Consider the following 22,773-nt stretch of genomic DNA (forward strand, 5'->3'; position numbering starts at 1 on the left):
ATATTCACATTATACATTAATGGAAATTTAGAGATCATCTAGTCCAGGAATTGGTACACTTTTTCTGTAAATGGCCAGATAGTAGATATTTTAGTCCTTTTGGGACACAGACAATCTCTGTCATGTATTTTTCTTCCTCTCTTTTCAACAATCCTTTAAAAATACGAAAGTCATTGTAAGTCTCAAACTTCCTGATTTCAAAACTTATTACAGAGCTGGAGTAATCAAAACATTATGGTACTTGCATACAGACAGACATATAGGCCAAACCAATGGACTAGAGAGCCCAGAAACAAACCCTCCTCTATATCTTCAAATGATTTCAGATAGGCATTCTAAGACAATTCAATGGGGAAAGGCAATCTTTTCAACAAACGATGTTGGAAAACTGAATATCCACATGCAAAAGAATGAAGTTCGGCCCTTACACCATATACAAAAATTAACTCAAAATCGTTCATAGACCTAAATGTAAGAGCTAAAACGATAAAATTCTTAGGAGACCATACAGGAGAAAAGCTTCATGACACTGGATTTGACAATGGTATCTTGGGTAGGATACCAAAAGCACAGAAACTAAAAAAAATAATAATAAATTGGGCCACATCAAAATTTAAACTGTGTGCATCAAAGGACACAATCAACTGAGTGGAAAGGCAACCCACATATTGGGAAAAAGTATTTGCAAATCAAATATCTGATAAATGTTAATGTTCAAACCATAAAAAGAAATCCTACAACTCAAAAAACCACACACACACACACACAAAAAAAAACCCAACTATTAAGAGCTGGGAAAGGGACTTAAGTAAGACATTATTTAGGCTAAGAAAAAAAGAAGACAACATCAGAAATGAAAGAGGAGAGATCACAACTGATACCATAGAAATTATAAGAATACTATCAACAATTATACACCAACAAATTGGATAAGCCAGAAGACATGGACAAATTCCTTAGAGCCATGCAACTTGCCAAGACTGAATCATGAAGATCAGAACAGACCAATAACAAATAAGGAGATTAATCAGTAATTACAAATCTCCCAACAAAGGACAGCCCAGGACCAAATAGTTTCACTGGTGAGTTCTACCAAACATTTAAAGAAAAAATAATGCCAAACCTTCTCAAAACCTTCCAATAAAAAAAACTGAAGAGGAAGAAACACTCTCAAATTCATTTCATGAGGCTGACATCACCCTGATACAAAAGGCAAATAAGGACACAACGAGAAAAGAAAATCACAATGAGGTATCACCTCATACCTATCAGTATGGCTGTCATCAAAAAGAGGGGGGAAGAAAGACAAGAGATAACAAGTACTGATTGGCAAGGATGTGGAGAAAAGGGAACCCTTGTGCACTGTTGGGATTGTAAATTAGTACAGCCACTACTGAAAATAGTACGGAGGTTCCTCAAAAAATAAAAAAGGGGACTACCATATCAATCCCACTTCTGGTAAAACCTTGGATTATAAGTAACTTATTCTGTGAGTGTTCCACAAAACAAGCAAACATTTCTAATAAATTTTAACTTGATAAATGAGCAATGTCTTGCAGTACAAGTAGTACGTGACTGCCAAATATCACGTGATCACAACTGAGCCTGTGGTTCTGTCTCTCTCTCACTGCAGTATTGTGGGTGATCATCAATGCAATGTCACATTTCCATGAAATCCTCAAAAGGAGGCAAAAGCAAGTGTCATTGGATAAGTTCCTTGTTAAAGTTCTGCACAAAAAGAAAAAGATTCCATTGAGCCAATAGATAGCAGTGATTCCATTAGTGATAGTGAAAGTCATCCTACACAATAACCCTCCTCTCTCCCTCACACCAGCCACAAAGGTTTTCAAAGGTAAGTGCAGGTTATTTATTTTTTGTTATATTTTGTATTTTCTTTATTATTTTGTATTATGTTACAGTATTTTAATCACTTTTATATGAATATTTTTGGGTTGTGGAACAAATCATCTGAGTTTCCATTATTCCTTGTGAGGAAGTTCGCTTTGATATATAAGTGCTCTGGATTATAAGCATGCTTCTGGAATGAATTATGCTCACAAACCAAGGTTTTATTGCATATAAAAAGGAAATGAAATCAGGATCTTGAAGAAATATCTGCACCCCATGTTCACTGTAGCATTACAATATCCAACACATGGAAACAACCTAAGAGTCTGTCTATGGATGAATAAATAAAGAAACTGTGGTATGTACATCTGTATGGACTATTAGTCAGCCATTAAAAAGAGGAAATCCTGCCATTTGTGACATGAACGAACTTTGAGAGCATTATGCTAAGTGAAATAACTCAGAGAAAGACAAATACTATATGCTATCACTTATATGTGGAATCTAAAGAAAACCAAACTTACAAAAACAGATTAGAATGGTGATTACCAGGGACAGGGGGTTGAAGAAAATGGAGAGATGTTGGCTAAAGGGCACAAACTTCCAGGTAAAAGAGGAATAAATTCTAGTGATCTAAAGTATAACATGATGATTACAGTTAATACTGTATTTATACACTTGAAAGTTCCTTAAAGAGTAGATCTTATATGTTCTCACCACAAAAAAGAAATAGTAATTATTGTAATGTGATAGAGATGTTATCTAAAGCTATTATAATAATCATTTTGCAATATGTATCAAATCAACACATTGTATACCTTAAACTTACACATTATAATGTCAATTATATCTCAAGTTAAAAAAAATTTAAGTTCTCAAAGAGGTATCTGTACAGCTATGTTCATAGAAGCATTATTAATAGTCACAAGGTAGAAGCAACCCAAGTATCAACCAACAGATGAAGAAACAAAATATGGTAAATATATACAATCAAATATTTTCAGCTTTAAAAAAGGAAGGAAATTCTGGAGCGCCTGGGTGGCTCAGTCGGTTAAGTGGCCAACTTCAGCTCAGGTCATGATCTCACAGACCATGAGTTCAAGCCCCGCGTCGGGCTCTGTGCTGACAGCTCAGAGCCTGGAGCCTGTTTCAGATTCTGTGTCTCCCTCTTTCTGACCCTCCCTCGTTCATGCTCTGTCTCTCTCTGTCTCAAAAATAAACGTTAAAAAAATTTTTTTTAAAAAAAGGAAGGAAATTCTGACACATGCTATAACACGAATGAAGCTTGAAGACATACTCAGTGAAATAATCCAGTCACAGAGGGATAAATACTGTAGGATTCCATTTATAAGAGATACCCAGAGTATTCAAATTCATAGACACAGAAAGTAGGGTGGTGTTTCCAAGGGCGACGGAATGGGGAGCTATTGTTTCAATAGGTACAAGTTTCAGTGAAAAGAGTTTTAGAGAAAGATGGTGGTGATAGTTGCACAACAATGCAGATATACTTACATCAATGAACTATACACACTTAAAAATGGTTAAGATGGGGGCCCCTGGGTGGCTCAGCCAGTTAAGTGTCTGACTCTTGGTTTCAGCTCATGATCTCACAATTGTGAGATGGAGTCCCATGTCGAGCTCTGCAATGGGGCTGGAGCCTGCTTGAGATTCTCTCCCTCTCCTCTCTCTGTGCCCCCACCTGCACTCTCTTAAAAAAAATGGTTAGATAGTAAATTTTACATTAGGTGTACTTTACCATACATATGTATATATTTCTTAGTTCAGAGGCCAAAGAAAACAATCCTCAGACCCAATTTAGCATATGGGCTGCAATTACCTGACCCCTGATCTAGTCCAGTGATCTCCAAACAGTGTTCCAAGAAGCCCTAGAAGGAAAATATACCTCTAGAGTTGCCAGGCAGTTCTTGTAAAAGGCTTCTAGGGAGGGATGTAGACTCCCCACACTTGCTTCAAACAGAGAAGCTCCTCTCTTACCTAAAGGTCTACAGGCTTACCTTAAAGAAAGGTCTCTATAGCTTGAAAAGGTTTGGAAAACTACTGCTTAATATACCTTTTTTTTTTTAATGTTTGTTTATTTTTGAGACAGACAGAGACAGTGTGAGCGGGGGAGGGGCACAGAGAAAGGGAGACAGATTCCAGAACAGGCTCCAGGCTCTGAGCAAGATGTCAGCACAGAGCCCGACGCGGGGTCCGAACCCACAAACCCGAGACCATGACCTGAGCCGAAGTCGGATGCCCAAACAACTGAGCCACCCAGGCACCCCTTAATCTACCTTTCTTACGTTATAGAAGATAAAATGAAGGACTGGAGATGGCGAGTGAAATGTACAACAGAGTTGGGACCAGAACCTAAGTCCTTATACTATGAGCTCAATCCTTATCCATTTCACTTAACAGATCCTTTTGGACTTGATCCTGATAAATTCATGCAATTTATTCAGCACTTCTTTGTACCCAGAAAGTATCTATGAAAAAAGTACAAGGCAAGATCTTGATATGTAGTAGACAAAATAGCCCCCACAAAGATCTCCTAGTCCTACTCCCTAGAATTCTGTTACATTACATGACAAAAGAGGTTTTCCAGATGTTATTAAGGTTGAAGACCTTGACATTGGTAAATTATCTTGAATTATACAGATGGACCCAATCTAATCATGTAAAAATCCTTAAAGATATATATATATATATATATATATATATATATATATATATATATATATGGCTGTAGTCAGAGGGAGATGTATCTACAAAAAGAATACTCAGAGAGATGGAACATTGCTGGCTTCTAAAATGGAAGAAAGAGGCCATGAACCAAGAAACATGGACAGCTTCTAGAAGTCAGAAAAGGAAACAAGTTCTTCCTTAGAGCCTCCAAAAAGATTCACAGCCTTGTTAATACCTTTATTTTAGCCCAATGAGACCTATGTTAAACTTAAAATTGATAGCACTGTAAGATAACAAATTTGTGTTGTTTTAAGCCACAAAGTATGTGGTACTTCATTACAGGGGCCATAAGAAATGAATACATGCTCTCAAATACACACAGTACAGCTTATTTATCCCGCATTTTGTGTCAGTTAAGAATCTGCTCACCTGGCCTTTCCGTCTTCTTCACTAGCAAGCATACTGGCCCCTTGGACACCTAGCTCTGCTCAGAAGCCCTGGAAATCAAACCATGAGTCAATCTTGAGAGTTCCCAAGGGCAAAAAAGTAGTAACAGTAGAATTAAAAAATTAAAACTACCTCTGTAAATAACCATGATTGAGCTTACCAAGCATTACAAAAGCTGGGAAAAAAAAAAAAAAAAAAAAACCAGGTCAGGATATCTGTCCCTACATTAATGGACATATGATAGGCAAAGCCAAAGTCTGGGTCAAAATAATGCTAAAAATATGATCTGGTCTGTGCTTGGGGAGAGCAGGGAGGATGGGCAGACACAGGACAGATGAAGCAGTTCAGCCAGTTATTTCACTACGTTGACTTGGCCCTTCATTCTAAATCAGTGGTCAGCAAACCACCACCCTCAGGCCAAATCCAGCTTGCTGTCTGGTTTTGTAAATAAAGCTTATTAGAACATGGGCCCATTCATTCATTCATTCATTCATGTATTGCCAATGACTGCTTTCCCACTACAATGGCAAAGTTGGGTAGTTGTGATACACACTGAAAGGCAAAAAACACAAAAATGTTTATAACTGGCTCTTTACAGATAAAATTTGCTGACCCCCTGCAGATTGGCTGGGGCACCTCCACATAAACTGGAGAAAAAGGATCTCAGAGTAAGAGTTCACAAGCACCTTCATTCCCTCCCTGTGCAGCCATGGTATGAGGGGCCATGTTTGTCTTTCCTCCTGCAGTTGGTTTTGCAACTCACGTCTGCTGACCCTGTTCAGTGAGGCTGACAAAGGCAACCACATAACCCAAGGAAATCCAGCTGTGGCAATTCAGCCACATTTTCCTTTGAGTCAGCTGCCCCAGCATGTAAGCAGTCTTATTTGATCTGTTCCTTCTAATCCAAAAGTCCCCAACCCTTTCTACCATATTTTTAAAAATATTACACTAATGTATTTTTCATTACTCATAAATCATGTTGTCCTGCAGCTCTCTACCCACCAAATCAATGACCTTTGTTGTTTCAGGGAAAGAAGCAGCACAACCTTGAACTGTGAAATCCCCCCCCCCTTTTTTTTTCCTTTGCCTGTGTTTTGTATTAGATTTCTCGCATTGGAGAGAAACTATTGTCTCAGAAGTCATTTTTGTTGAAAGAGAAAAAATACTATTTCTATTCAAAAATCATTTTTGTACCTACCATACAAAGAACAAATCTCAGGAAACTAGAGTTTTAGCATAAGTCACGGTATAGAGAATAGAGGGTATGATGTAAGGGCAATTCCTGTCATACAGAATGAGACGCAGGGAGACTTAACAGCCATCTCCTCACCTACCAAGGGCTTGGTCTTGGAAGAGCAGGGAGAGTGAAGTGACAAAAATTCCAGATAGGAAGGGAGAGAAATCAAAAGTGTTTAGCTCAATGATTTAATCAATTGTATCTACATAATAAATCTTCCACAAAAAACCTAAATGATGGGTATTAGAGAGTTTCCAGATTGGTGAATACATGGAGGTGCTGGGAGGGTGGTGCATGTAGAGATAGCATGAAAGCTCTGCACCCCTTCCCACAATACTTTGCCCTATGCACCTCTTCCATCTGGCTGTTCAGTGTATCCTTTACTATATCTGATATAATAAACTAGTAAATTAAAAGAAAACTATTTAGGCTGGTGTTTTAATTTCTCCCTCCTTCTACCACTCCCCTAACACATGTGTACATCTGCACATGCATACACACACACACACACACACTCCATGTAGTTAAGGAGAAAAAGAGTATCACTGGCAGAGGGGAATACCTAAGTAGATAAAAGCCAGAGTTAATGCCCTCTTGTTTCCCCACAGGCTATATCTGACACAGGAAAATCTAGAAGTTTTCCAATAGCCCTGTGTTGGACCCAGGAGAAGGTAGCTGAGAATTAAGAGTGTTTGCTAAGAGGTTAACTGGCATGTAGCAGGAGAATCCTATAGCAGAAGATAAAAGGTAAGCCACCTAAAGCCAGGGTCTGATGGGAGCTCCTGGCTAAGCCTCAGAGGATCTACAGCAGCAACAGAAAAAGTGGAGGATACTAACCCTAAGGGTACCACCATGCACTGCTTACACCCAGCCAGGCCATCATGAGATACAACCAAAGACACCTACCACTGACAATTTGCTACTACACAGAAACTAACTTGCAAAGAGAAGATAAGCTGCATCTCAAAAAGAGGTCAACAGAAGCCAGCAAAGAAGGACAGTATGTGTACAAAATAGCCTGTCCCCACCACAACAATGCAAGTAATTCTTTCCCTTTGACCAGACGTCACCCAGAGAGAAGGAGAGGCTGATGAGGAGACTGCCTGAAAGAAAAAGCTTAAGCCCAGAGAATCTGACCTTAGCTTCAAATACCACCACAAACCAGAGGAAACCATTTTTACTTAAGTGAGAAAATTTAACTTCTTTTTGGTTATTCTGTATAAATATAAGCTCCAGGACAAGAGAACATCAATACCGCTCCAAAAAAAAGTTTCCATGGTGACAGATGTTAACTAGAATTATTGTGATCATTTCATAACAAATATCAAATCACATTGTATAACTGAAACTAATGTCATAGGTCAATCTCAAAAACATTAAAAATAAAGATCCTCCATATTTTGAGTACTATTTGAGTGTGGTGAGTAGATTTCCAAATACCCCAACCTCACTTCTTACCCCTTCCCCTGCTCCACACATATGCTTCAATTCGTGGTTTAATACCAAGAAGGAAAAAGGACTCCCCCTAGGCAAAGAATAGGAAGGGAATACTAATAAATCATTGCAAGAGTGAAGAGCATGCCTTCCTCACCCTGGTGCTTGGATATGACTGCCCTAGAATCTGGGAAGTGGGTCAAAGGCTCAAGCAATATTCCTGCCTACACACCCAGCAACAAAGCAATGGGAGTGAGTAGGGAGGTCCTATTTCCTCTCACGGAAGCTCACTGCTAATGCAAGTTTTCCAAGCCCAGTCGCCAATTCTATGAGTTCCATGATGTCAAATGAAACCAGTATTCCCCATTTCCCACAGGCCCATTTTCAGGCCTTGCCATATCACTATGTCATGTCACTGCCCCCTTGAGAAGCTACTGATTGCAGCCTTATGATCCCTTCCCTGAGCAGACACACAGAGCAAGGTGAAGATGGAGGCGTGTGGCTGCAGAGCTGCAGTATTTCCCCAAAACTGGAATTAATTATCACTACTTGTTCCTCTGTCCCTCTTAGATCTGCAAAGCATGGGTCACAGTGACTTTGTTTTTATTGGCCTACCACATATTGAAACCATTCTTGCATATTGATACTGAATATCTCAGCCAAAACCCTGTGAAAATTACTTACTGTGCAGCACAACAGAATGATTTTCTAAAGTTAAATGTCTTGGGATATTTTATCTTTTCAAGTACATACCAAAAGCAATTAAGTTCAAACTATGGAATACAGTCTTTGCCAGTTTCCATTCTTGACACATATGTGTCTGTGTTTATAAGTTCAAAGACCTCTTAAAGGATCAAATCTCTAGCTTTAATTTTCTCTTTGCAAGTAAAAAATATTCTAGCATCCTTCCTTAAATCATCTGCAAGGAAGTCTGCAGTATGAGGCCTCCATCCACGACATCTCTAATGTGGCCTAAAAAGGTGGAAAAGAACCCATTGCCGTCCTTGCCTCTCCAGCAGCCCATGGGGGTAGCACAATGAATATAAAAGTAAAGTGAGTTCACAGAGTTCTATGCAGGAGAGAAGTACAGTGGCCCTCTCCCAAAGAAGCAGTCTGTCCGAGCTTTTACACACTGACCCAAACCATTCACAATGACTCCATTCTTCCTGCTCCTTTTTCTCTCCCCGTCCTTGCTCTTCATACATACTCAGTTACCCCGATTCCAGAAAATTCTTCCACTGTTCTCATGCCCCCTTTCCTGGATTCTTGAGGCCTTACACAATGCCTTTATTTTCTCCTTGCTTTTCTGAGGGCCACACTTCCATTCTTCTTCTTCTTTTTCCCCCTCAAACATGAAGGTCTTTACCAATTGAATTTGCACATGTAGCTGAGTGATACATCCTGTATATGCTGGAAAACTCCAGAAAACCTGTTCTAATTCTCCACCCCACGCCCCACCCATGTTTACCTTTTAACATTGGTCTTCAAATTATAGTCAATCCTCATTAGCAGATCCCATATTCGCAAATTCACCTACACCCTATTTGTAGCCCTCATGTCAATACTCATAGGCACCTTCATGGTATTCATACATGACACACGTGCAATGCAGTAAAAAAAAAAAACATGAATTGTCTGTCTGACCCACACGTTCCCAGATCAGGCTATTCTGTCTTCTTGTTGCAGCTCTCAAACTGTAAACTAGTGTCTTTTTTGTGTGTGTGGTCTACTTACATGCCACTTTTTTGCATGTTATTGTTGGTGATTTCACTGTTTAAAATGGCCCCCAAGTATAGTGCTGAAGTGCCACCTGATGTTCCTAAGCACAAGAAAGCTATGATGTGCCTTGCAGAGAAAATACACGTATTAAATAAGCTTCACTCAGGCATCAGCTATAGTGCTATAGCCATGAGTTACAAAGAATCAACAATATATATTAAACAAGGTGCCTTTAAAGAGAAACACGCATAAAACAAGGCTACGTATTAATCAATTGTGACCAGAGGTTCACGGGAACCTAACTCTGTATCTCTTTTAAGAGCAATGGCTCAGTATTTGCTAATTCAGTGTCCACAGTGACTTTATAAAACATACCTAGCACAAATAACAAGAATGGCCTGGGAATGTAACAGAAGTGAAATAGAGATATTCAACATTATGCATTCTGGTCAAAAAACATGCTCTTCCTCAGAACTGTATTTTCAGAAATAAAATTCTAAAATTTGCTTTTATCTATTGATGGGGCAGATGCTTCTTCACTCTCTGACATTAGCCTCAGGAGTATCCCAACTCCAGACCATCCTAGCTCCAGACTAGCATTCCCTCTCCTCCCTCAGATGGCCCCAAGTTCTCCTCTCTGGGGAGCCTTCCACACTTGCCTTAATTCCTCCCGTAAGCCTGCCAATCTTCTTCAATCCCCTATTACCCTTATAAAGCCCCTACTCTAGCCATGATATACCGTGGAAGTGGCTTTTGTTTATATCCATTTATGTTTCTGCAACTTTTATCTTGATGTATATTTCACTGGCACCATCTCCTCCTTGGTTTGTGAGTTTCCTATTTCACTTCAAAAGGCTCAGAATGCCTGCTGGGGTGCTTTGTACTTTTGTGGCTGCAAAATAAGTTGTGTCGATTACATAGAAATGCTCACTGACTCCAAACTTCCCTGCTCCTTGTGTGGACGCCTTCTATTACTTCATCATACTCCAGGCAAGCTGAAACATCGTTCATGCTCGCTGTCCCGCAATCTGACTTGCAGATTTAAAGGGAAAGACTTTATTCAAGCACAACACATGAAAATGTCAAAAATCATCATAGATTTCAGGGTTAAGCTATGATGTGATCACTGTGATTGATGCAAGAGTACTCAACAATTCTAATCAGGTCATGTGTTTGCAACTAGCAAACTTGTGGATATAAACAACCCAGATAGCCTTCTTCAGGGTGTATCTTTGCAAACACTCTAAATTTGTCCCTTCTTCCCCTGTGCTCCTCCTCTGGCATGCCACTTCACCTCTCTACTAACAGTAACACCTGCTCCCATAAGGCTTTTACATCTCAGTTTTTCCAGCAAATACATGAAGAAGTGATTGTACCCTGGGCTGTTTGGGCTACTATAGCAGAACACCATAGACTAGGTGGTTTACAAACAGAAATTTATTTCTCACAATTCTGGAGGCTTGAAGTCAGAGATCAAAGTGCCAACATGGTTATGCTCTCATGAGAACCTGCTTGCTGGTTCGAAGCAGCAATCTTCTCACTGAGTCTTCATATAACAGGAGGAAAAAAGGCTAGAGAGCTCGCTGGGCCTCCTTTTATAAGGGCACTAATCCCATCATGAGGGCTCCACCCTCACCTAATCACTCCTAAAGGCCTTACCTCCTAATACCATCACAGACATTGGGGGTTAGGGCTTCAACAGATGAACCTTAGAGGGACACGTTCAGTCCATAAGAGTACTATAGAATTACCACTGTGTAACCCTGAGTGAACTAAAGTATCCAGGCATTGAACATCAGTGGGTGCTACATCACAAAGAGAAAGAGAACTTCATAACGAAAGAACACAGTGGAAGTATGCTGATATACAATTGCCCCCCCCCAAAAAAACCATTTATAAATCAGAACAAACCTATAACTCCAACTCCAATTTATAAGTAATACAGAGGAAAGAGTAACATGTCAAACTACATCATGGGGATACAACCAGCAAGATCCAGACTACAGGAAACTGAAAAACTCTACACATCAAATAACTTGTTTTCAAAAGATTTTAAAAAAAGAGAAAGAAAACATACAGATTTAAACAATTAAAACCTATCAACCAAATGCAATGTGTAGATGTTATCTAGATCTTCATTCAAGCAAACTGTTAAAAAAAAAGTATAATGTTTATGAGATAACTGGAAAATTAAACACTACCCATTCAATGATATTAAAGAAATAATGTTAAATAGTTTAGGTATAATTGTATTATAATTATTCTTAAAAGAAAACAGACCTTATCTTGTAGAGAATCATACTTAATTATGGATGAAGTAATATAATCCTGGTGAAATTTTTTTCACAATAATAGAGGGAGAAAGTGAATTGGGGTAAATGGAAGATTAGCAAGATGCTGTCATTTTGGAGTTAAGTGAACTTACATAGGGCATTCAATAAGTCATTCTGTCTACTTTTATGTATGTTCAGAATTCTCCATAATGAAAATATAAAAACAGGCATATACATCTCTATCATCTTTCTTCTAGTATTTTTCAAATCTGTATCTCCAGTTCTAATTGTTTATCTGCAACACAAGGCTTTATTTCCAAAAGTAAAGAAATTCTTTCCCAAAGCCAGCAATTTTAAGCAGAATGGATGTTTGCTGACCTAAAAGCCATGTTCATTTTCTTCTCTGGTAACAGCCACAATTTTGTTTCCAATGTTTCCCACCTCCCCATTTCCTTTGTCAGTGACTGGCTCAGCTATAGGCCTCCAATGTAGTTCTGGTCACTGAGACATGAGAAGACTGCTGAGGGTTTCTAGGGTAGAATTCCTTGCCCTTAAAAAAAATAATGATGATGCACAAGGAAGAAAGGTCCTCTTCTGCTAGACATGGTCACCTCTGCATGTGATGCCTGGAACTGCAGCAACCATCTTGTTGACCATCAAGGGAGCTAGCCTAACAGGAACATGCTAAGGATGGCAGGGTAGAAAGGTCCATATGGACTCTGAGTTCTCTGTGATAGTACTATGCCACAGGGTTGGCCAGTCCTGGATTTCTTAATACATGGCATAATAAGCACCATTATTAAGCCATTTTGACTATGGTATTCTGTTACTTGAAACTGAAAGTATCTTAATAAAGAGGCTCACCAGAGTCATGGAAGGAGAAATATCTACACATCTCTCCCCCTAAAACTCCCTCCACATTCTGTTTCTCCATTGAAGGCATACTCTCTCCTCTGTACCCCCACCCCTTTCTCATACTCTGTCACACCCTGCTGTCCCCATTTCCATAATAGGTCACATCGCTCATGAGTGGTGGGACAGAAAAAAAGGTGAGAACCATTGCAAAGGAGTTGAAGGAGTTCACAGAAGTGTTCTATTTACCTTATCCTTAGTGCCTACTGCAATGCCTGGCAAAGTTAATAAAGATTTGAATGCAAGCAAGGAAAAAAATGAATTCACAAATGAATGTCCTACCAACCTCTTAAAACGTAATAGTTTCAAAGTTATGCTCAACTTTCCCGCAATACTCCACAAGTAACCCATGTAGACATCATCACTTGCCTGAACTATAATGGCTTTTTATTGGCCTCCCTGTCTCCAGCATTCCATCCTCTCCATGGTCACCAGAGTTATCTCCTAAAACAGATATCCTTCACACTACCTTCCTTAGGATCTCTACTACCTCATAATTAGCAATAGGATCAAATCTAAATTCCTTTCACGGAAAAAGGTCCTTAATTCATTTGATCAGAACCTAAACTTACTGCTAAATCTCCCAATTCCTTCCTCTCTCCTCTCCTCCAATCAACCCAAAGTACCAGCCATACAAGTCCTGGTAGTAACCTATAGGTAATCTTAAGCATGCTTACACTGTGTTTTTTCTTTCCACCCCACCTATTTAATCTAACAAACTCCTGATCGTTCTTCATGACCTAGCCTAGATGTCAACTGGTCTTTACTTTTCCAGGCAAAGTTGGTTATGCTTCCTTGGTTTTCTCATAGTTCTTTGACCATACCTACACAATAGCATCTGCCACGTTTAATTATAATTATCTGTTTAAAGGTACAACCCTCCTACTAAACTAAAAAGTATTCCAGAGATGGAGCTATATCCTTACTCCCTACAGTATCTGTTATTGGATAAAAGGTTCTGAATGATGGAAAGGAAGAAGGAAGGTACTGGCATTTTTCCAGTTGCTAAATCTAGAAACCTGGAAGTCATGAATTCCCAGAACAGAAAGGAATGTTACAGATCATCATAAAAAAACCTTTAAATATAAGTTGACTCTTCTTTCATCCCCTTTATGCAATTTGTCACCAAATCTATTTGTCATATCCTCCTTCACAATGTCTACCAGATTCCCTCCTGCCTCTCCATCCCCACTGACCCACGCCCAGTCCATTCTCATTTACTCATACTGGGATCATTTAAAAGGCCCTCCAAGAGGGTCTCGTTTTCTCTCCACCCCTCCCCATCAGAGCCACACTGCACACAACCAACAGAAGAAACTGTCTAAGCTAGTACTTTTAACATGTCACTCAACCATGCCAAGAAATCTCTAGTGTCCTCTTTATTAAACCAAGCTCCCATCCCACCTCACCCTCAACCCTACCAGCCTGTTCTCCTGAAGTTCAATTATCTGGGCCATTCTTTTGGCCCAACCTCTCAGTGTCTCTCCCACGTTCCAGACACACAAACCATCCCACACCCCGGGTGTCTAGAAAATATGTCAGTGCTTACTTCTGCCTCAGCCTTCTGCTTAGGCCTCAAGACCCTACTTACATACCCTCCTGCTCACCAAAAACCCAGTCCTCCTTCAACCTCACCTAGTACACCTTCCTCCCTCCCTCCCACAGTTCAGACTAATCTTCCCTATTCCTGAACTCCCATGACACTAACATTACTGTTCTGTCTCCCACTTAGAACATAAATGGCTTGCATGCCCCATGAGTCTGCCTCCCCCTTCGCCTATTACCACCCTACTCTTCCTTAAATATTCAATACAAATACCACCTGCCTGTGAACTAAAGAAACTAAAATCTGATGCCTTTGAACTCCTGTAGAACTCTGATGGTATCTTTCTTAAGGCATTTGTCACATTCTTTCTATGAATGCAATTGTCTGCTGTTGTTTTTTCTTTTTCTTAATGTAGGACAAACCCTTTGAGGGCAGGATCTAGTCTCAGCTATTTCACATCACCCCAAAGGTCTTCAGCACCCACAGGAGTGCTTTGTACAGAATAAGTCCTTATTGTAAGATTCTTTCTTTGAGCATATGTTTCTCTGTGCTTCCTAATACGGACACTGAAGGCAGAGCCTGAAATGAACACAATTATAGTATGTGTGAATTAGAATATGGAGGAGAGGAAGAAATACTGGAATATTTTGTGTGCAGGCAAAAGTATGCACCTGTACCCCATTTTGAAATCCAGGTGAAATTTTGCTTAAATCGTTTTCAGAGGGAGTCTTAAAGGGGCTAAGGTTATAAAGGCAGATAAGTGAGTCCAATAAGGTCGGTCTCAGTGACCCCAAAAAAGATTATTGACAGCCTGACCTGGTTTTAGCATCAAAAGTTCTGTACCCTAGGAAATTCCCAGATTCCAGGCCAACCTGATGGTTGATCACTCTACTCCCCAAACCCAATTTTAGCACCCAAGCCCACCTACTTGTCTCCCTTTTCCTGACTCAAGCCACCATTCATGGCACAAGCATGGTACAAACACACCAATTTATCATAACCTAGGCCACACTACACTGTAATTCTTTAAATTTCTCAATGCCAAATTAAGCCCTGCTTTGCAAAGTGGGTGTTTTAGAACTCAGTAAAAATTATTTTGATAGATTAGAAATACCTCTGATATCTGAAGTGCTTCAGCAAAACCTAAGGCAGATTGGAAATACACTGAGATTATGTCAACACTCTTAATATGTCATTAAATGGCAACCTGCTTTTCCAATCCACCCTCAAATCAAATCCAAACACAGTGAGGTGACATACTTCCTAAGTAATATCAATATGTCATATTTGGCTTTGAAAGCCCCATTTATTCATAAAATGTTTAAACTCCATCTTCAAGGGGCGCCTGCGTGGCGCAGTCGGTTAAGCGTCCGACTTCAGCCAGGTCACCATCTCGCGGTCCGTGAGTTCGAGCCCCGCGTCAGGCTCTGGGCTGATGGCTCAGAGCCTCGAGCCTGTTTCCGATTCTGTGTCTCCCTCTCTCTCTGCCCCTCCCCCGTTCATGCTCTGTCTCTCTCTGTCCCAAAAATAAATAAACGTTGGAAAAAAAAAATTTTTTAAACTCCATCTTCTTGAGCCTGCCTTATGTTGATGGTTTCAGAAACCATATTCTCAACTGTGGTATTTCCAAGTCAAATTTTTATGCAGACAAATTAATCTAAAAATTTCCAGAAACAACTAAACTGTATGGAGTTTCAAGGCTCCATTATGACTTTTTTGGTTGTCCCTGTCACCAGTCTAGTGTTTACAACAGAATCTTCAGTGTGAGAATATGTTCTCCTGCATTTTCATTAGTTCCCACAAGGGAATGAAAAAGCCCTTTCAATACTTTTAAAGCCTCCCTTTTAGCCCTCTACCATGTCTAATGCCATAGAGCCAACATCTGAAATGATCATGTATGCACTGGTTTGAACCTAAGGACCTATAAAACATACTCAATTTGGTAAAACATTCAGTTAATATTCTGGAAGCTTCTACATGCTTTGCAGTATGCAAATTGTTCTAAGTGGACTCAAGTGACTGAATTTTTTGCTAGATTAACTGGAGGTTCAGACACCTTCTAAATCCACAATTGCAAGACTCAAAATATGTGACTAACACTATCCATAAAGCTAGTAGTATCAATTATTTTTTAACAGGAAGAAAACCTTAACTTGTCCCTTCACATTGACTGGGCCATCAGTCGAACATGCTACATAACTTCTCATAGATGTATGATTTGATATGAGAACATCTGTAACCGTCTGGAACATATTTTTCCCAGGACTTTACTTCCAGCTCTCTATAGATATCAGATGTTCTCCACAGAATCTGTGACATGTCTTAGAATTCTTAAATAAACATCAGTTATGCCTCTGTCTTGAATAGTGTCAATATGAATTGAAAATCCGCCAGCCTTCTTAACATCACCATGAGCAGACTTCTTAATTAATCTGTTGATACTATAGATATACTTACATTAAAATCAGAGTTCTATAAGCTGATCTTCCACTTATTTTAGAAACTCACTTTTGTTTCCAAAGATTCAAGATGTGTTTAAGCAAGCAATGATCTGAGAAATATACAAGCAGAGCCCTATCTCGCTGCTTATATTTGTTTGTGTTATTTGTCCCATGATAACTGACAGCGTCCTTTGCCAATGGCCTTCGGTCCATTAATCATACAAAATAAAAATATTTCAGCACAACTTGTTCTATCTTCATGTACTTTTGATTATAAAGTAAAAGCCTGGTGCCATGATTAATAGTAATTATTAAATGAGAAGTCTTCATCTCTTACACCAGTTTCTCCAACATAAATGTTCTGCAAATAACATCTGAAAAACACATTACAAAAATAAAAGAACTTAATTTTCATGAAATTATCTCAGATATGTACAAAGATGTATGCACAAGGATATTCTTCTCAAAGTTGTTGAGCAATTCAGAAAATCTGGAAAGACTTTCACTATAGAGAATGACTTATTGCATATCCCTACAAAGAAATGCTATACTATTATTAAAATTAATGTGGTAAAAATATTTTTACTTACATGGAAACTTAGTCCACAATTATTGTTGAGTGGGGAAAAAAGAATTTTAAAAGATAGTATTATAGTGTAATTAATTTTTATTCATACTTTTACATTATATGTCTATTTGTGTGGAAACAAGTCTGAAAATACATACATCAAGTAGTAAGAGTGGTTACCTCTAAATGGTGGCATTAGGGGTAAACTTTATTTTCTAGCTCTTGTCTATACCACCACCGCTAAGCTGCGGCCTATCAGTGCCCAGGGCAGAAAAAGGCAGAGCCTGCAGTGTGAGCAAAGGAAAGAGGGTGCTCACAGGTTGACTGCCAGAGGCAGAAGGCTCTGTTGTGGGACCTGAGAATTTGCATTTCTAACTAACTTCCAGATAATGCTAACTAAGGCTGTTGGTCCAGGGACCACACTTTCAGTAGCACTTCCCTAGGGTTTTCCTTGACCCCATCACTCCCTCAATTCATTCATCACTTCCCTCCCACCTACACTGCCTTCTATTGGGAAGTGTGTGTGTGTGTGTGTGTCTGTCTGTCTGTCTTCCAGTAGAGTACAGGCTCAGGGAGGTCTATGGCTCCTGATCCCAAGCCCAGAGCCTTCTAAAGACCAAGTACTCAATGTGTGTTTGTTGAAGACATTAATAGCAAGACTTTCAGGCAAGGTGGGAGGGTACTGAGAAAGATCTGTGGCGTTCACAACTTCTCATGTGGTACCATGATATTATAAACTACTTCATCCAAGTGTGGGCCAGAATCTCCAGGGATAGGCCTAGGAATCCACACATTTGCTAGCTTTCCAGTAGTAAATCTCCACATTCACTAGTTCCTTGTTCATCAAAGTGGAGAACCTGCCCAGGGAATCAGAGGAAAGAAAGGATTCTATGATTTGGTCAGGGAAGGCTTTTGCACTGAGGCAATGAAAATCCCTGGGAAAATGTGAAAATATTTTCAAGGCACTTTTATCACAGTTAATCCCATTAACCATTAACACCTAAGTATGAATGAGTACCATCAATTTGCACAAAGAGAATGGACAAAGGTTGGTATGATTTGTTAAAAGAAACTTTCTACATTTCACAACATATGTAAATCAAACCACCATACTATATGCTTTAAAATTATACAGTGATGTAAGTTCATTATTTTTTAATAAAACTGGATAAAAAACCTTTTCAAAGTCCAGGGAAAAATTAAGAATCAACTTGGGGACCAGATGCTCTTTTCCAAGGGAGCTAGGGGAAAAGCATATCACATTCTGCTCAGAGGCCTTTTGCTTTCAGGTGGTACAATCCCAAAACAGATTTTATTTAAAAAAAAGAAAAAAAACTGGCTGTTTCTACTCCCTAGAAGACTTTTAAGCAAGCTCTACATAACCAGCCAAGAGGGAGCTGGACTTGGAACATTTGGTACATTGTCCCTTCCCACATGCTACTGTTCCCAGCTGTATCTGCCAAGACCTAGAGTGCTGGGATCTTACAAAAGGCATTTTGAGAGGCCACAATACTTCCTCCTCTTACCCCAACATGAGGCCCTCGATTAAGCCGGAACTAATTCTTATGACAAGTTACAAACCACAGGCAAAAATAATGAAAACACTGACACTGCTCACACTGGGGGAAAACTTCAGGGAGCTCCTATGACAAAGCCCCTGTTATTCACCCAACAATCCTGAGGGTTCCCGTGCTGGACATGGAAGCCTCCCTAAGCCCTGTAGAATGAGGCAGAAAGCAGAATTTCCACTGTAGCACTGGTTCAAGCTTCTAGCAGATGGTTCTCCTATGTGATCAACTTTTTTAGTGTTTTTTTTTTCCTCCTTTATATCATCATGAGGCAGAGGAAAGAACATCAGACTCAGAGTCAAAAGTTCTGGGATCTATATCCCAGTGAATCAAAAATGGGATGGCCTGGAACAGGTTAGTTCATTTCTCTAAGTCCCTGAGTGTGTACCTGTTTATGTGCTTGTGGGTGTATACATGCATACATATATTAAAAAACAGTTAACTAGTATTTTCAAAACTGAGATTTGAACACATCTAGTATGGGGGTTATGCCCATCTCTCCAGTTACCTATTTGCAGGCATTGGTAGGTATTTCTTTGCTGGAAAAGGAGAGTATAAGAACATGGGTCTGAGAGAAGGAATGAAGACATTAGAGGGTGATCTTTCCACATCAGTCCCTCCACTCTAAATTGGGAGCAACCCCAACTGACAGGGAGTGATTTGTCAGCACAACCAAGCCCCAGTGGCTATACAGTATGTGAGGTTTGGTTCCTAAGTCCAAATTAGACATTCTTAGGGGACCCCAGAAACAAAAGAGGAATCATTAAGAGAGCCCTGAGGTCCCGTGCCAAAAAAGGATGAACATCTTCAGAGTAGAGTAAATCCACGTAACATATTTCCCTCCTACTCGCTGGCAGGCAAGGCCTGGGGACACGCAATGGAAATAAGAACTCTCCTGCCAAAACTCACAGGGCCAGTATCAGGCTCAAAGTAGGTAACATACAGGAAAGTAACTTGTAAACTACAAAAAAAGATCTAGAGATATAAAGAAGCACCTGCTTCCTTTGCTTTCCTTGGCTTGGTCAACAGCCAAGAGATCCAGAGAGCTCAGATCCCAGTGGCAGATTGAGGCCCCACAGGGCCCAGTGTGGCTGCATCCAAAAGCATCTTTACAAATAGGGGTGAAAGTTCTCTTAAGTCCTCAAATTGCTTCTAAGCAGCTGACTTGATCGTCTGCAAACTGTGAACTCAGCCAACCTATCTTTGATACCAGATCTTACTTGCTAGCTTTAGTCTCCTTTACCTACATATAGGATAGTATCATCTGAATACTCTACAGACATCTTCAAATCAACATATTCAAAATTAAACTCATCTCACTTTGTTCAGAAGTTTTAATTACCATTTAATATATATTTAAGTATATATATCTGCACTTCTCTCAGACTCTAAGCTCCTTGAAGACAATGACCAGATCTTATGTGTCTTTGTATCCCCAATGGAAAGACAGTAAATTCTCAATAGTGGTTGGCTGCACTGAAATAAAGTATTTGGCATTAGTTAGGAAAATGCTAGCTGCTATGACAAATGCCAGAATCTCAGGGGTTTAATACATCATTTTGTTTTGTGTGTACTAAAGACTCCAATATGGAGGTTTGTTGGCTGATGGGCAGCCTTCTGCATGCTTGTCTGGGATCCAGGATAACTCCATTTTGTAGCTCTGGCCTCCTCTGGGGTTTTAAAGTCTTCTGCATTCAGCCCACAGATGGGGTGTATGTGACAGAGACAGTGAGACTGACTAATTGAGATTGCTAGGAAAGGTCCCATTTTTGGCCTATTTCCTTAGTATAACTACTAATAACACCGCTTTTCACTCTCAAAAGTGTCCAAGTTTAAAGGATAAGTTATGTTACTCAACCCACAGACCATCTCAAAGATAATCTAGGAGTCCACCATAAAGTTTCTGAGGCTCACATTTTTTATCATGGGCAACTGAGAACCTATCTTAGGGTAAACACTGTAAAATAAAGAAGAAAAGGTCAAGAGTGACATATTCTATTTTATCTGACCACCATCTAGTTCCTGTACAGTCATACATTTTTTGAAGTTTAAAGTTCACTTCAGAGAAACCATAGTCTTCCAGAATATGCCCCTTCTGTGTTGTGTCAAAGCAGTGTCCTCAACATGAAGGACCAGTGTCTGACACCGAAAAGCACAAGTGTTCTATTCCAGCTGGCACCGAATCTCTGCTTTCCAGGAAATGACGGACATCTTCAAAAGGCATTGAACAAAACATTAGTGAATAAAAGCAATGAACAAATGAAAAATGCCTATGATCCAACCAAAATCCCATTAGTTACAGCATTGAAAATGTGACCAATTAGGAAGTCAAGACATTTCTTCTCGATGAAGAACTGCTACCTAACTTTAAAAACAAAAGCTTCTAATTCTGGAGTTATACAGACTGAGACAAGCCTGAGACTTATTTTTGCTTACAGTCTTCATTCATAATGCAATAGACAAAGGTGCAAGGAGAATTTTTAAGGACTTATAGGCAAAGAGTTTTCAAGAACCCAAGAGAATTTCCTAAGATGGTACAGAGATATACATACCAACTACTAAAAAGTTAGATGAAGGAGATAACCTAAAACTCTTTGTTAGCCTGCACTTTCATAAATTTAGTTTAAGCATTTTGAAATTATACAAGAAACTCTGGAAAATAGTCTACAATTCAATCTCACCAGTTCAGAGTGATTTTCCATGTCAAATAGTCTGAATGAAAGAAGCTTTGCCAAATGTAGAGGATTTCCCCCTCTAACTCTTCCAATTGAGACCTGTGAAGACATTGCTAACAGGAATATCTGATCAAATGCTTAAGCATTAACCACGTTCAAGGAAAGCCATTAAATGAACCTTCTGTGAATTAAATTGATTTTCTAGAGAATGAAAACAAAATTGAATCCAAGGATAAACTATCTTAAAATCACATTAGATGAGTAAAAACATAAAATATTTTTTCACTGGGGCTGTAAAAATTAAATTAGCTAAAAGGGGAAATAAATGCTTTTGTATTCCAAGAAATTCCATTTACTAGGACAATAGGTACCTATGAAGGAACCAAAACTCTAAAAAGAGCTCTAATTGTTTCTGAGGATGATGCCTTGTGTAGCAAAAGTCAGCTTTTTCTCTAACATATGAGGAGAATCATTCTCAGTAGCTGCTCACAATTTGGGAGAAATAACAGAATTTCATGGAAATGAACATCTGACCCAAAAGCAGGCTGCTCTGCCAAGGAAAAGGTGGGCAGGCTGGCTCCTCCTCCCCTTTCATCCCTCCCCAGGTATCACCAATCTTTCCTTGGGTTTAAGTTGCCTCTATACATTTCTGCTTCACATATGGGCTGGCCCAATACATTGTTTAGGGTTCAGCAACCTTTGTTAGAGGACTGAGTCGTATCATGCCAGGATATCTACATAAAAATTTTTGTTGTGCCCAGATCCTCATTTTATTAGCCAGATAAGTACACCAGCTGCTAGAACAAGATGTTTACATTTCAGATTTCAAAGATCCAAATTCCTCTTTCCAAGTGGTAACAGAGGGATCTAGGCTCTTTCTATTCCAGTAAACTGGATCAGAGAGTACCCATGGAAGATCATGCAGTTCAGCCTAAAAGTGGCACACATGATTTCTACCCAAATTTCACTGGCTATAATTCAGTCTATAATTTATCTAGACGCATAAGGAGCTGGGAAATGTAGCTTTACTTTATCCTCAGGAAGGAGAGAAGAACTGGATATTGGTGTATTCAAGCTATTTCTACCACTTGTTAATCTCTTTTGCACATGAGGCACTTTTTCAAGAACAAGGGTAAATGGTGAAAAGTATATTGTACTTGAGTAATCATAGGCTAGTGATAAAGAATAGGTAAATTAATAATTACAATACAACATGGTAAGTGTCATAACAGAGGCATTACCAGAGTATTCAAGGAAACCAGAAAAGAAGCAAGTCCAGGGAATCTTCAGGTACATTTGAACTGAATCTTGAAGGAGAGCAAATAACTAAAGTTCTTTAAATTTTTTTTTAAGTTCCTTTGTTTATTTTGAGAGAGAGAGACAGAGGGAGAGAGACAGAGGGAGAGAGACAGAGGGAGAG

The 22,773-nt window shown here is 39.4% G+C and overlaps 1 long non-coding RNA gene across 1 annotated transcript in view; it reads right to left on the reverse strand.

Moving 5' to 3' along the window:
* Positions 1 to 3,013: 3,013 nt before the first annotated feature.
* Positions 3,014 to 22,773, reverse strand: part of LOC121019152 (uncharacterized) — a 27,385-nt gene continuing 7,625 nt past the window's right edge. Inside the window, exons 2-3 of the long non-coding RNA XR_005785477.1 lie at positions 4,963 to 5,030; positions 3,014 to 3,048 (exon numbers count right to left, since the gene is read on the reverse strand). This is a non-coding gene — a long non-coding RNA (uncharacterized LOC121019152). The remainder of the gene's footprint in view (positions 3,049 to 4,962; positions 5,031 to 22,773) is intronic.

Source organism: Herpailurus yagouaroundi, unplaced genomic scaffold, assembly GCF_014898765.1.
Source record: "Herpailurus yagouaroundi ecotype Mexico unplaced genomic scaffold, PumYag 221, whole genome shotgun sequence".
In the NCBI taxonomy this organism is placed as follows: domain Eukaryota; kingdom Metazoa; phylum Chordata; class Mammalia; order Carnivora; family Felidae; genus Herpailurus; species Herpailurus yagouaroundi.